The sequence below is a fragment of the Apium graveolens genome, chromosome 9 (assembly GCF_009905375.1).
Source record: "Apium graveolens cultivar Ventura chromosome 9, ASM990537v1, whole genome shotgun sequence".
Lineage (NCBI taxonomy): Eukaryota > Viridiplantae > Streptophyta > Magnoliopsida > Apiales > Apiaceae > Apium > Apium graveolens.
The window spans coordinates 77095618-77110613 of record NC_133655.1 but is presented as its reverse complement, the minus strand read 5'-3'; the positions used below and the strand labels follow the sequence as shown (position 1 = coordinate 77110613).

The window sequence follows — 14996 nt, the reverse complement described above, 5'->3', positions numbered from 1 at the left end:
ATGATAGACGGAGCACAGGAGGTATGGTTTACTATCTGAATAAAAGCATTATAATATGGGTATCTCAGAAACAAAAGTGTGTTGCCTTGTCGTCTTGTGTGGCGGAATTCATGGCTACTACAAAAACAATGTTTCAAGGAGTTTGGCTCTGAAACTTGTTAAGTCAAATAACTTCTGAGTGTATAGGTCCAGTTATTTTATGCATTGATAATAAATTAGCCATTGATCTTGCTAAGAATCCCATGTTCCATGGTTGGAGCAAACATATAGATATTCGTTTTCATTTTATCAGAGAGTGCGTGAAACATGGTGATGTGATTTTGAAATATGTAAGCAGTAGATGTCAACATGCAGACATTATGACAAAAGCACTGGCAACAATCAAGTTTGAGAAGATGCGTCAACTACTCGACGTTAAGAATCTGGTCACTAAGGTTTGAGATTAAAGGGGGGAATGTTGGAATTTAATCTCAAACAATTGGTTGTTGGTATTTGAAGTTGTTAACGTTAACATGTCTGGTTCTGCTATGCAGTTATGTTATTAGATTAATTTTAAATCTTCAGCAGTTGTCGATTATGTAGGATCGATGGAATAAGTCAATAGTGGTAGAGTTTTGTTAGGATTTTGTTATAATCATGTCCTAGTTTCTCGTTTTCTTTGTTTAGGAGTCTTTCTATATATTGTAATGTTAACCAATTGAATAAAGGGAGCAAGTCTTTAACGAGCATATGTCTACTTTTCTCTCTCAGTTTCCATATTAACAATTCATATACTTATATAACTATACACATATCAACAATACCTGCGAGTTCAGGTAGGTGGTTAGATTGACATCTCATCAGATGTATTTCACTTAAATAATGAGAATTTGTTATAAGAATCCATATGTGATTCTATGATTCATCAAATAATTTATTTTTATTAGAATACTACAAAGTTACTGACCTCTATCACAAACAAGACATGGAATCCATATGGAACTCTGTGTGGCAATTCAACTACTGCAACAAGATCAGGTGACATGGTTTTTGCATCAATTACATTAACTGCTGATTTTCTGCACATGTAAAAGGAAACCATGTAAGAAAAATGTGGTGGAGTAAGAACATAAAGGTGCCAAGGCCATCTATTGCCGACTAATTTTTTGATGAATAGAGACCATAATAATACTTTAATCAAGAAAACTGTGGCATAATTTTGCTAGTTTATAAGAAGCTATTATGAGTCTCCAGAGCTTCCTTTTGGAAAATAGTATAATGTCAAGCATCGATCACTAAGTGTGTATATGACGGTTATAGAACAATGTTATGCTTATCTGTCCAGTAATTTTCAACTAAAGCAGACAAATTTTCTACTTTGATGCCAAAAAAGATACAAGTTTTATCATTTTTTACTGACAGATTCAAATATTATTTGCTAGCAACTTAATGCACTTTCAGATTTTAAGGAAATTCCAAGTATAATATTTAAATCAAATAAAGTTTTTTATCAGACTATATTGCAGAACCGGCTACAACAGTTTATTACTATTTCACGATTTATCATATGTACCGACTTCAAGAGTACTAGTTCAATTTACTAAGACAAGTATATATATATATATTTTCAACTATAAAATGAAATTCCAAAACAGACAAAAGGGTGACTCAAAATGCATTATTGCACACCTCCACCGGTTTGAGATCATTTTTAGAAAGTTTCATATCTATTTGTCTTGTTTCTATTGATAAAAACTTAGAATGGTTAATCTAGTACTTATATAGACTTCGGGAGTAGTCATTAGTAATATATATGCATTTCTCAGTAAATGTCCATTTTAGATTGAGTGCACTCAGCAGCTTATATGGCCTCAAGCATGCGGATTATTTAATTATGCAAATAACTGCAATAGTTTATGTCACAGTCCAAAAATATAACTAAAAGATAACAACTGAGAAATATAAGTTATTACAAATGGCTGTTTACAATAAAATCCAAGATCGCAAAGGTTCAGTGTTTGAACAGTCCAACACTAACGTCTATTACATCTTTTACATAACTACCGGTCCTCACACAATCGCCGACTATACTACCTGAGCTCTCACATAAGCCTCAGCATCTCCAGAGGACTTACGAGTAGTCTGCTTGAATCTAACCATACTTGCTAGCTAAAATAACATGAATAAATAGCAAGAAGTGAGTCAAATGTTTAGCAAGATATATAATAAGGCAAAATTTAACAATATAGCAATTCTCAATTCGAAGTTGGGGTGGATGGCATCATTATTCAAATTAAACTCATTTTCAAATCAAATCATTGCTCAAAAATCATTTTATAACGCTACAGATTACAGCCGACGATCAGCCGCAAAGTAATCCCAAACCTCGTCGGGTTACAACAAATTTTAATTGGGATCTCTAGGAAACTTTTAAGCCTAATATCATAAATGTGAAAGGGACTTGTGTCTTAGTCCAATTCACTGGTCTCACAAAATATTTTTTTTTGTTTTGAAAATCTCTTTTATGCAATTTTCATTTATAAAACTGATACCAGAGGGAAAATCCAAAGATTTAGAGATATCAATTTATTCCATTATTAAGGGAAACTATCTTTCACTAGTGGGGTCATCAAGGATAAATATCAATGTGTTAGGAGCAATTGATGATATCAAACATAAACTATCAGAAGCATCAACGGATGATGAAGACATCGACGGATGTTGATATTTGACAGATAATGGTGTCGACGGATGATGATGTCAACAGATGATGAAATCAGTATTTTTCATATAAGTAGATATTTGAAGAGGAAAATGAAACAGGAATTTCAAGTTGGTGGAGGACTTTATCTCAGAAGCAATCGTATAGGTTTCCTTGTTGTTAGTAGAATATGATTCCTTACAAATTGGTAGTTGTGCTCTATTTAAGCATAGTTTAGGTTCATGCTATATGCATTACGACATTGTTATATCTTTTGCATAACCTAGCAGCTCTCAAGGATATTTGTTCATCCTTTTGAGAGAGTACGATTGGAATAAGTTTTTATAAGATTAATATAAAAACTGTTGATTTCCATTGAAGTTTTGTCGAATTGATTGTATTAACTTTATTCACCCCCCTCTATTGTTGATTAAGTGCCTAACAACTTGATTGCGTAAAAAATAGTTATAAATTTTTTGTCAGTGAATATGAGTACGAGAAAATTTTCAAGAAGATGGTCTACAGAAACTTTAGGAAATGGAGAAGATTTTCCAGAAAAGGTTCCAGTTCCTCAAACTCTGATAAGAGGAACAAAAGAAAAGATAATGATTAGAAGGAAGCTAGATCTGGGAAACCTGACAAGTCAAAAGAAAGATGTTACAACTGTGATGGACTTGGACACTTTGCGGTTGACTGCAAAAAACCCAGAGCTGAGAAGAAACAAGCTTTGATCTCAAAGAAGAGAAATTAGGATGATTCATCAGACTCAGATGATGGGAACAATTATGCTCTCATGGTAAATGCTGATGTTGAGACCAACACTGCTGAATTAAAGGTACCACATTCTACTCTTGCATTTGATATTGGTGATATCTATAAATTAATATTATTTCTTAAGACTCTGCATGTTAGTTTTAGGGATCAAACCTTAGAGAATAATAGAATCAAGAATGGAAACTCTGTGCTTAAGAAAAGGAATGATTACCTAGAAATTGAGTTGTTTTCCATGCTAGAAAGTCAAAAAGAAAGAGATAATGTTGTTTATGTTAAAGAAAAATTGTTAGGAAAATATGCTTATCTAGAAAATGATCTAGCTAAAAAGAGAGAAGTCAATAAACTTTAGACTAACTCAGGAAAGACAACTCAAAAAATCTTAGAAAATGATTGTTGGGGATCAGGATTAGGATATTCAGCTAGATCTAAGTCTGATAAGAAAAGTGGAGAAGAAACTGAGAAAACATAACCAATAAAAACTGATAGTCAGGTCAAATTGAACAAGGTTTAACTAAAGATCATTAAGTTTAATTCTAGTGCTAATTCTGTTAAGTCAATTTATGAGGAAGGTACTACTTTAGCACCTAGATCAAACTTAATTACTGAAAAGAGTGAACAAGTTCACACAAACTCAGTAAATATTGGTTTAATGACTCAGAAACAGCTTAAGCAAAAGCTGAAGGATTCACACATAAAAGACAAGAGGAAAAGGTCTAGGAAAAATAGGAATGGCAAGGTAGGTGTTAATAAGAACAGAAATTATGTAACCCCACCTAATACACCTAAAAAGACATGTTCAAACTGTGGTAGCACTAATCATCTTGCTAATTCTTGCAGGAAGAATAAAGAGATAAAAGTTGTTTCTTCTAAATCAGATTTTAGGAATAAAACAACTAGATATAAACCACAAAATCCTTGTTTTCATTGTGATAGTGTTTGGCACTCTATTTATACATGTAAAGAGTATCACAGTTTGTATTATGATTTTTATAAACTGAAACCCTCTTTACTTAAAGAAAAATCGGTTTCTTCATGTATAAATACTAATAGTAAGAATGTTAGCATAACTCGTATATAAAGTCTTCTGCTGCATATATTAACAAACTTAAAAAGGCCAAAGGATCCAAGCAAGTCCGGGTCCTTAAAAACACCAACTGATTCAAATTACTGATTGCAGGGTGACAGGAGGAATGCTCTAGTCTTGGACAGTGGATGCTCATGACATATAACTGGTTATAAATCCATTCTATCAGAATTTAAGGAGAAGGTTGGCCCAAGCGTTTCTTATGGATATGGCAACTTAGGAAAAATCTTGGGATATGGAAAAATAAAATTCGGAAATGCCATCATTGAAAATGTAGCTCTGGTTGCAGGCCTCAAACATAATCTGATTAGTGTGAGTCAAATCTGTGACAGACATTACTATGTCAATTTTTATAAGGAGCATTGTGAATTTGTCAGAAAGTCTGATGGCAAGATCACATTGACTGGTGTGAGACATGGTAGTTTGTATGAAGCCAGGGTCTCCACAAGAACTGATAATTCAGAAGTTTTTCTACTAAGTAGAGCATCAGTGGAAGACAGCTGGAACTGGCATAAAAGACTTTTTCACCTCAACTTCAACAACATTAATGAACTTGTGAGGAAAGATCTTGTAAGAGGATTGCCCAATGCAATATTTACTCCTGATGGCTTATGTGATTCATGCCAGAAAGCCAAGCAAAGGAAGACATCTTTCAAGAGTAAAACTGAATCCTCAATTCTTGAACCATATCATCTACTTCATGTTGATCTCTTTGATCCAGTAAATATTATGTTTATTTCCAAGAAGAGGTATGCACTTGTGGTTGTTGATGAATTTACAAGATACACATGGGTCTATTTTCTGTACACCAAGGATGAGTCTCCATCCATTCTTCTTGATCATGTCTGGAGAAAGGATCAACATATAAAGTGAAGATCATCAGAAGTGATAATGGAACTGAATTCAAGAATAACTCTATGGAAGAGTTCTGCAAACTCAAGGGGATAAAACAAGAGTTTTCTGCTCCTGGAACTCCACAACAAAATGGAGTTGTTGAAAGAAAGAATAGAACACTGATAGAAGCTACAAGAAATATACTAGAAGAAGCAAAATTGCCAACCTACTTCTGGGCTGAGGTTGTGCAAACTGCTTAATTTACACAAAGTGCAACATTAATTAACAAGCATGGAAAGACACCATTTGAAATGGTGAAAGGGAAGAAACCAAGTTTGAAATACTTTCATATATTTGGTTGTAAGTGTTTTGTTCTCAAAACTCATCCGGAGAAGCTTACCAAGTTTGATCTGAAAGCTGATGAAGGAATATTTATAGGATATCTGTTGACTACAAAAGCCTTTGGAGTTTACAATAATTATGGAGTCTATACATGTATCTTTTGATGACAAGAAGATAACAGGTCTAGAAGATGCAGATGTCCATGACAAGTTGAGATTTGAAAATGAAGTATCTTATGCTGAACTTTTAAATCCTGACTCTGATACAGTAATTTCTGATATCACTCAAAGCTCTGAAGTTCCACAGAATAATGGAAATTCTTCTAAAACTGAAGCATATGTTGAGGGGGAGCAACATGACACAAATCCAGAGATTATTGCAAGTGATTCAACTCAAGAAACATCAGCAAAAAGATCATCAGACTCATCTTCCTCAAACTCTGATGAGTCAAATGCTGATAACTATGGGAACATTGATCCAGGGGAGCATCAAAAAATAACAGTGGTACTACTCAAAGGAATAACAGAGAATTCATGGATCAAGGGGGAGGTTTTTCTTCTAGTAGTCAACTTCCATCAACAAGAAAATGGTCTAAGTCACACACACCTGACTTGATCATTGGAAACTCTAACAGTGGTGTAAGAACAAGAAAAGCCACTCAAAATGAATGTCTCTACCATTCTTTTCTATCTCAAACTGAACCTAAAAGGTTGAAGAAGCTCTACAACATGCTGACTGAGTCACAGCAATGCAAGAAGATTTCAATGAATTTGAAAGGAACAAAGTCTGGACTCTTGTGCCAAGACCAAAGAACAGATTTGTAGTTGGCACAAAGTGGGTGTTCAGAAACAAAAATGACAGTCAGGGCATTGTTACAAGGAACAAATCAAAACTGGTTACAAAGGGTTACTCACAACAAGAAGGCATTGATTATGATGAGACATTTTCTCCAGTTGCAAAGCTAGAGGTAATAAGAACCTTTCTTGCCTATGCTGCTCACAAGAAGTTTAAGGTGTTCCAAATGGATGTGAAGAGTGCATTCTTAAATGGAGAACTCGAAGAGGAAGTTTAAGTTTAACAGCCTCCAGGATTCATTGATCAAAAGTATCCAGATCATGTCTACTTACTGGATAAAGCACTCTATGGATTAAAGCAAGCTCCAAAGGCCTGGTATGAAACACTTGCTCTATTTCTGCTAGAGAGTGGTTTCATAAAAGGTACAATTGATAAAACTCTCTTTTATAAATACCATGGTAAGGACTTGTTATTAGTACATATATATGTTGATGATATCATTTTTGGATAGACTAATGATAAATTTTGTGAGAGATTTGCAAAGCTAATGCAGTCCAGGTATCAAATGAGTATGATGGGAGAATTGAGTTACTTTTTGGGGCTACAAGTCAAACAGACTAATGAAGGAATCTTCATATATCAATCCAAATACACCAGGAACTTACTCAAAAGATTTGGAATGCAAGACTGCACAACTGCATCAGCTCATATGGCCACTGCAACCAAGTTAGATTTAAATACTGGTTCTTCAGTAGATATAACTAACTACAGAGGTATGATTGGCTCACTCCTAAATCTGACTGCTAGTAGACCTGATATCATGTATTCTAGCTACCTCTGTACAAGGTTCCAAGCTGACCCTAGAGAACCTCATCTATTAGTTGTAAAGAGAATCTTCAAGTATCTCAAAGGCACTATGAATCTGGGATTATGATATCCTAGAGATTCAGACTTTAAGCTAATTGGATATTCAGATGCTGATTTTGCAGGATGCAAAATAGACAGGAAAATACTTCTGGAAGCTACCAATTTCTTGGAGGCAGATTGGTTTCTTGGTACAGTAAGAAATAAAAGTCAATTTCTACTTCAACTGCAGAAGCAGAATACATTACTGCAGGAAGCTGTTGTGCTCAGATTCTATAGATGAAGAATCAATTACTGGATTATGAGTTACACTATTCTTCTATTCCTATATATTGTGATAATCAAAGTGCTATTGTAATGACAGGAAATTCAGTGCAGCATTCTATGACCAAGCATATTAATATCAGATACTATTTCATAAGGGAACATGTGAAAGCTGGTACAATGGAATTGATCTTTGTTCCAACAAATCAGTAAGTAGCAGATATATTTACCAAGCCTCTCTATGAAGTCACATTCACAAGATTGGTGAATGAATTGGGAATGATTTCAGGGCAGTTCTCAAACTCTGATAATTAAGCCTGCTGATATTTTTTGAACCATGGTATCTTATTATTTGTCAGTACTTGTTAAATACTGATTCTTATACTAAATGCTTGATGCCATGATAACATGCAAACTGTGCTAAATAATCTTATGTGAAAATTGCATGTTGAACTACTGATTTGCTTATAAACTCTGTTTTTAGTTAAACTTGTTTTGACTAATAGTTTATGTCAGTAGTTGATAAATCCTGATACTAGTAATTAAGATACTGATAATAGTCAAACCATGATTGACTATTATACTTCATTGATTATTTTGAATTTATTCAGAATAAATGGTTAACAGTATTTTTAATTAATCACTGAGTGAGTGGAATATCTTCTAATTGCTTAAATGGGTTAGTTACTGATGCAAGTATCCGTTGATACTTCAGTATTTACATTGGGAATAGGAATATGAAGAGACATTACTTTTTTACATAGATACACGTAACCGTGTATGCTTATTATGTCTAATTATTGCATGGTCAATCAAAGAGTCTCTTCAGTTTCTACTTTTTCCTATAAATACAACCCTTCATTCTTAAAGCTTCTCATTACCTTTTTCACTCACAAATTTCCTAAATACTCAATTTCTTCTTTGCAAACCTATGGCACTCTATTCTCTTTCTTATAGAGTCTACCGACCAGTAGGAAATCCTGAATACGGAAGATTGTATTTCGACATTGGTCGACTCATGGCAGTCTTTCACGAACAAGACTATCATGTCTCTGAGATTCCTCAATCGGTTCTTGATCGACTGAACTCAGATGGCACTGAGTCCCTTCATCTCTTTAGACTAGATGTTTAGTTTGAAGAGATGAGACGTGCTGATGTGGTTGCACAAAGGCGTCTCGAGGAAGAACAACGCTGACTAGTACGGCTGGCATTACAAGAGAATATCATTTCTCTTGCTGGTTCAATGTCAAGAATCTTCCATTGGAGGATATTGAAGAAGTTAGAAGAAGAAACGAAGAAGAAGAAGCTAGAATAGATAGATTATTTAGGGTTTTTTTTAAATTCTATGAAAATCTTGTATTCTACTTCTTGTCTAATGAATGAATATATTATCTTCTTTTACTTCATTAAATGAGTTCTTGATTACTTTCTTGTATGTGTGCTTGAATGTTCTTAAATGTTAAATTAGTACTGCATGCTAAATATCAGATATTGTTTATAGTGCATGTGATAAACTAATTCTTGTTTGAGTTTCATATAATCACTACAGTACGGATTGAGCACTACAGGATGCTATTTGAGAAGGAAATTTAAGAAAGACTTAATTCTTAATCACTGAGAGTTATAATCTTTGAGTGTTACTTACAATACAAAATCTTTTGAAACTTTCTTTTCTTATCAAAAAAGTTGTCCACACTCAATCTATAATTTTATATATCTTACATCTTAAATTTCTTCTTATGACTGAAACACTTGAATTCATTTCTCAAATGTTGCCAAAAATCAAGTGTCATAATTATTGAATTTTGTTCACCACTCAGAAATAACATTTAGTCGGTTAGAGACTACTCACTGAGGTAGAACTTGATGATAATAACAGATACACAGAGGTTTCATCAGTCTTTACTGAAGACTCTGTGATAGCGTTGATTAAACACATTTCAAGTGTTAATTCTTTTCAAGAAGAACAAAGGTATGAGATCATGGTACATGACAGTAACCTGATCAAATCCTCTCCAATTCAAATGGAGGTTCTCATTATTGATGAACAACAACTATCATAACCACAGTATCTATTGTGAGTCCAATTGTGAATTCACAAGGTATAAATACTGGTGTTAGTTTATCAGCATTTAATTTAAATACTAATTTAGTTCTTTCAATATTTATAGTATATTTTTCATGATACAAATCCTATTGATATGATTACATATAGACCTTATTTAAGGACAACCTCTGGTCGTATGATCACGGAGCACCCTTCTTTAGCCACCTCTTATTTCTGTAGGACAATCTTTCTGAGCCTTTTTCTGTGAGATATGTGAAAAGATTGAGAGAAAAACAGAATTTAAGAGAGGCAGGATCCTTCCTAGCAAAAGGAGAGGTAGATGAGAGATAGGATTTAGTAATCCTTCACTGAAGCAACATTGAATATGCATACTTGGTTCCTGCATTTAGATAGTTTTGACATCATCAATTGGAACTTGTCCATAATTCCATAATGAACAAGTAGGGGGAGATTGTTAGGAGCAATTGATGATATCAAACATAAACTATCAGAAGCATCAATGTATGATGATTACAAGAATCAACGGATGATGATTACAAGCATCAACGGATGATGAAGACATAAACGGATGTTGATATTCGACAGATAATTGTGTCAATGGATGATGATGTCAACAGATGATGAAATCAGTATTTGTCACATCAGTTGATCTTTGAAGAGGAAAAGGAAACAGGAATTTCAAGTTGGTGGAGGACTTTATTTCAGAAGCAATAGTATAGGTTTCCTTGTTGTTAATTGTAACGACTCGTATACTTTTATATTATTTAAAGGTGTTATTATCAAATATTTAATTAAATAAATATGTGTATTGGTTTTGACTGCTATGTGTTGCTCTATTATTATTTATGTGGAATTTATGATGCATAGGGTCGTTCGTGTAATTATTGGTTGAGTAGTACTGAATTGTTTTCACTTTTAAAAGTGGATTTATTGTAAATTTATCTGCATAAATACTGGGACTATCTTTAAAATTGTTTTTATGCTTTTATAATGACAATATTTATTTTTGGGATTTTATAAAATTAAAAAATCAATATTTCATTATTTATTTAGCCCTGTATGATTTTCTGAGTGCAATTATTTATAAAATCCGTATTTAATTCTAGAATTCTTCAAAATTTATGAAATTCATATTTACTTAAGTTTGGAATATTCCAAGAATCTTAAAATTATTTTGGTAATTTTAGGGATTAATTTCACCCGCGCGTCGATTCGTTTAATTGATAAAAGTGGGTATAAATTGCATTTTAGAAATTATTTTAAAATTACAAAATTTATGTTTTTATAAACTTCGGGATATTTGTAACATTTTAAGACTATTTTCGTAATTTTCTGAATTTGTTTTAAGTGCAGCTCAGTTCTTTAATTGTGAAATGCGGGTACGAATTGCATTTCAAAAATACTTTAAAAATTATGAAAATTTTATTTCATTAGTTTTGGGGTTTTTAGAAAATTTTAAGACTGTTTCCGTAACTTTATGAATTTGCTTTATGCACACTTTAGTTCGATAAATTACGGAATGCGGTACAAAATTAGGTTATCGGGTGTTAATTGTACACGTGTCTCCCCCTTGTTAATTGCAGAATACGTGTCAGTTACTCAGTTAACAAAATAAAATAACACAAATACAACCCCTGCATCTCGACCTCAGTCTCTCCTTCACTTCCGATTCACTCTCAAATTCCTCTATCTTCTCTCGCAACACTCGATCTCTCCTCTCGTTTCTCGTTTATTTCCTGTCATATCTCTATATCTCTGCTTCTTTTTTTTTATTTACCTATTCCCATGTTGCCCTCCGCCGTTCTCTGTTGTTTCCGGTATGCAACCGCCTATTTTTTTCCCGATGTGTGCGTGGTATGTGTCTGTGTATGCTGTCATCATGTGTGTGTTATGCGTATGCGTATGTATATGTGTTGTGTGTGTGTTTAGTTCTTGTGTCTGTATTCAGTCTGTGTGGCTGTGTTGTTCTCCGATCGTCCCTGTGCTTCCGTTTGTACTGTGGTGTTGGTGCGCGTGATTGCACGTAATTGTTTTTGGGTTTCTTTATACTATTTTATTTTTTTTCTAATTTGGTGCAGGATTATTGATTAATATTTCGTCATATTAAATTCTGTTTTCTCGGAAAATAGTTTTAATAATCGGCAGAATTTATTTGGATACCCGAATATTTTCGGACACCAGTAAATTTTACCGCCGTCCGCGATGAATTTCGACGAGCGGACGGTGGACTGTGATAATTTATTCTGAGTCCTAATATTTTAAAATAAATAAATATAAAACACGAATAATAATTAATAATTGTAATTAAGTTGAAACTTGGGAATGTGTGAAATTTTGATTGTTATGATGGGGTAGAATCGAAGGTTGGGAATTTGAAAGGCATATGTCATAGCCTATTTTTTTATTCGAGGATTTAACTCAACTCAAATAAGGATGTAACAAGTAAATAGTGGTCCTATCGTCCGAGATATCTCTCAAAGTAACATATGTCAAAGGATTAAGTAACATTGTTCATCTATAGTCTTGAGGACTTAATTCACTGGAAGAAGCTCAAGAAATTGATCAAACCTCAGTGATATAAATCAAGATTGTGGATTTAATCAAGTGACAGAGATCTCGTCAGGGTATCAATTAATTACAAGGATTTAGTCTGAAGAAAATCAAGAGTATCAAGGTCAAGGCATAAAGAAACGTCACGGAAGTTAGTCACTCATGAACCAGACAGTACATCGAGTGTCAACATTGAAGTGGTGGAATTGATTCATAATTGACAGTGATTTTCAGTGATTTTCAGAAGAATGGTTGCTGCTCAAGATTGGTATTAATTTTCTATTAATTAATTAAGCCATATAATTTAATTAAGAAAATAAATTAAATCTGCAAAGATTAATTTATTGATTAATTGAATTAATTGATTAATTAATTCATAATTATTATTTGATTAAAATCTGTTCTAATTCAGCAAGACAATCTTTTGTACTAATATGACAATCGGTATGACAATCAATAGTCATACCGAAAGTCTTGCTAGTTCATTCTGATTGTCTTGCTAGTTCTAAGGATAGTTCTACCGAAAGTCCACTATTCGACTATTCCACTATTCGATAAAGAAAATTATGTTATGTGGAAGAAGAAGATGCTATTGTTTTTACAAGTTGCAAATTCCAAATATCTGGAAGTGTTAAAGAAGGGTCCTAAAATACCGATGGTTATTGAATCAGAGGTAATAGAAAATGATGTGGTGATTACCAAAGCAAGAACTTATGTGAAAGATCCTGAGGATTTTTCTCCTGCTGAAAAAGAAGAAGCCTCCCTGGATGCTAGCCTTCAATTAATTTTAGTAGATTCCCTTGATCCCTTGATGAATAAACATGTGATGAATTGTAAAGATTCCAAACACATCTGGGAAACTATTGAGGTTATTAATGAAGGCACAGAGGAAGTTAGGGAGAACAAGTTAGAAATCCTAACCTCTGAGTATAAATACTTTAAATCCAATCCAGGAGAAGGAATCACTGAAGTGTTTGAGAGGTACAATGCATTGATCAACAACCTGAACATTAATGGTAAATACTATTCCATCAGGGAGGTCAACAAAAAGTTCCTTTTAACACTGCCAACTCATCTCGAACATAGAATCACTGCCATAAGAGAAGCAAGAAATCTGAGTGAGATTTCTTTGGAAAGGCTCTATGGTGTGTTAAAGACTTATGAGTTGGAGCAGATTCAGCAGAAGGAAGTTTACGGGAAAGGAAGAGTGGTCAGCACGTCTACTGCTCTAGTAGCTGATGAACAACAACAACAACCACAATATCAACAACAATCTCAATAGTCAGAAAGAATGGTACAGTCTTCCAAGGTTGAAGAAAATTTGATAGTAGCAGAATTTGATCCTTCTACTACAAATCAATCAGGATATGATTTTTATTCCTTGGAAGAAATGGAGCAATTGGAGGATGAGTCAATGGCCCTGATTGTCAAGAGATTCTCAAATGTCAGATTCAAAAGGAATCCCAAGTTCAAGTACAAGTCCAACTACAACAGATTCCAGAAAGGTGGATCTTCATCCTCTAACACCAGCAGTGGTGGGTACAAAACAGGGATGGTTGATTGAAGTACCATTCGATGCTTCAACTGCAATGAGTTGGGACATTTTGCCACAGAATGCAGGAAGCCAAAACAAGTTAGGAAGAACTCTTACGATTCTAATCAGAAGAGTAAATCTGAAAGGGCTTACCTGGCAAAGGGAAGAAGCTGGGATGATACTGACAGTGAAGATGAAGAAGTTGGGAATCTTGCTCTCATGGCTAGTGATGCAAACACCTCATCGTCAAGAAAAGAGGTAAAATTTACTGATGCTGAATTAGTTTATCATCTAGGAGGTTCCTTAGATTGTGCTCGTCGTGATAATGAAATGTTAAATCAACAAATCAAAGACCTTGAGAAAGAGGTCAATGAATTAAGACTTGTGCACATTAATCAAGATAAATTAAAAGAACAAGTATCTTTTCTAGAGAATAGAGTTGACTGTTATAGACAACTCGAAACTCTCAAAGACAAGATCACCGGTCTTGAGGCTAAGTTTAAAGCTTACTTTAATTCTTGTTCGAAGTCCAAAGAGTTTTACAATAAGCAAGTTGTTAATCAAACATCTGGAATAGGTTATGATTACAATATTGCTATTGGAAAATTAGGCATAAACTCCCCTCCTCATGTCTGTGCTAAAGGCAGGGAAGTACCACATGTGCTTAAGGGTGTTGATGAATCCCTCTATAAAGAATCAATTGCTGAACCATTTGATGAGACCTCATTTATTATTCAAGAAGAAATCCGTGCTGAAGATCATGCTAATGAGAGAGCTGTTTCCAAGTCAAGTGTGTCAAAGGTTCCAGTCAAAGTTGTGAAAGCAACTGAGACTAACTCAGACACACATGAGTTGGATGACACAAATGTCATGTCTACCATGCATAAGTTGCCTATTGTTAATTCCTCTCATAAAGCATGTGGTGTTCCTGATTGTATGTCTTGTGCTTTTAATTTGATGTATGCTTATTTTAATGGTAAGCATGTTTCTAATGATAAGACTACTCCTCGTCAACATGTGAATAATAGGAAGCATGATAGGTCTAAGACTGCTAGTCCTCCTAAAGCTAGAAAGGAGACATTTGTGCCTAAGCCTAAACATAAATTTGTCAAGGTTGTTCACAAGGTCAAATGTCCAGTCATTGAGAAAGTTGAGAACATTAAAATTAAGAATGTTGTTTTGCCTGATAAAGGCCAATTTTACAAGT

At 34.0% G+C, this 14996-nt stretch overlaps 1 pseudogene; it reads right to left on the bottom strand.

Moving 5' to 3' along the window:
- Window positions 1–922: 922 nt before the first annotated feature.
- The window catches only part of LOC141685347 (carotenoid 9,10(9',10')-cleavage dioxygenase-like), an 84557-nt pseudogene continuing 70483 nt past the window's right edge, over window positions 923–14996 (bottom strand).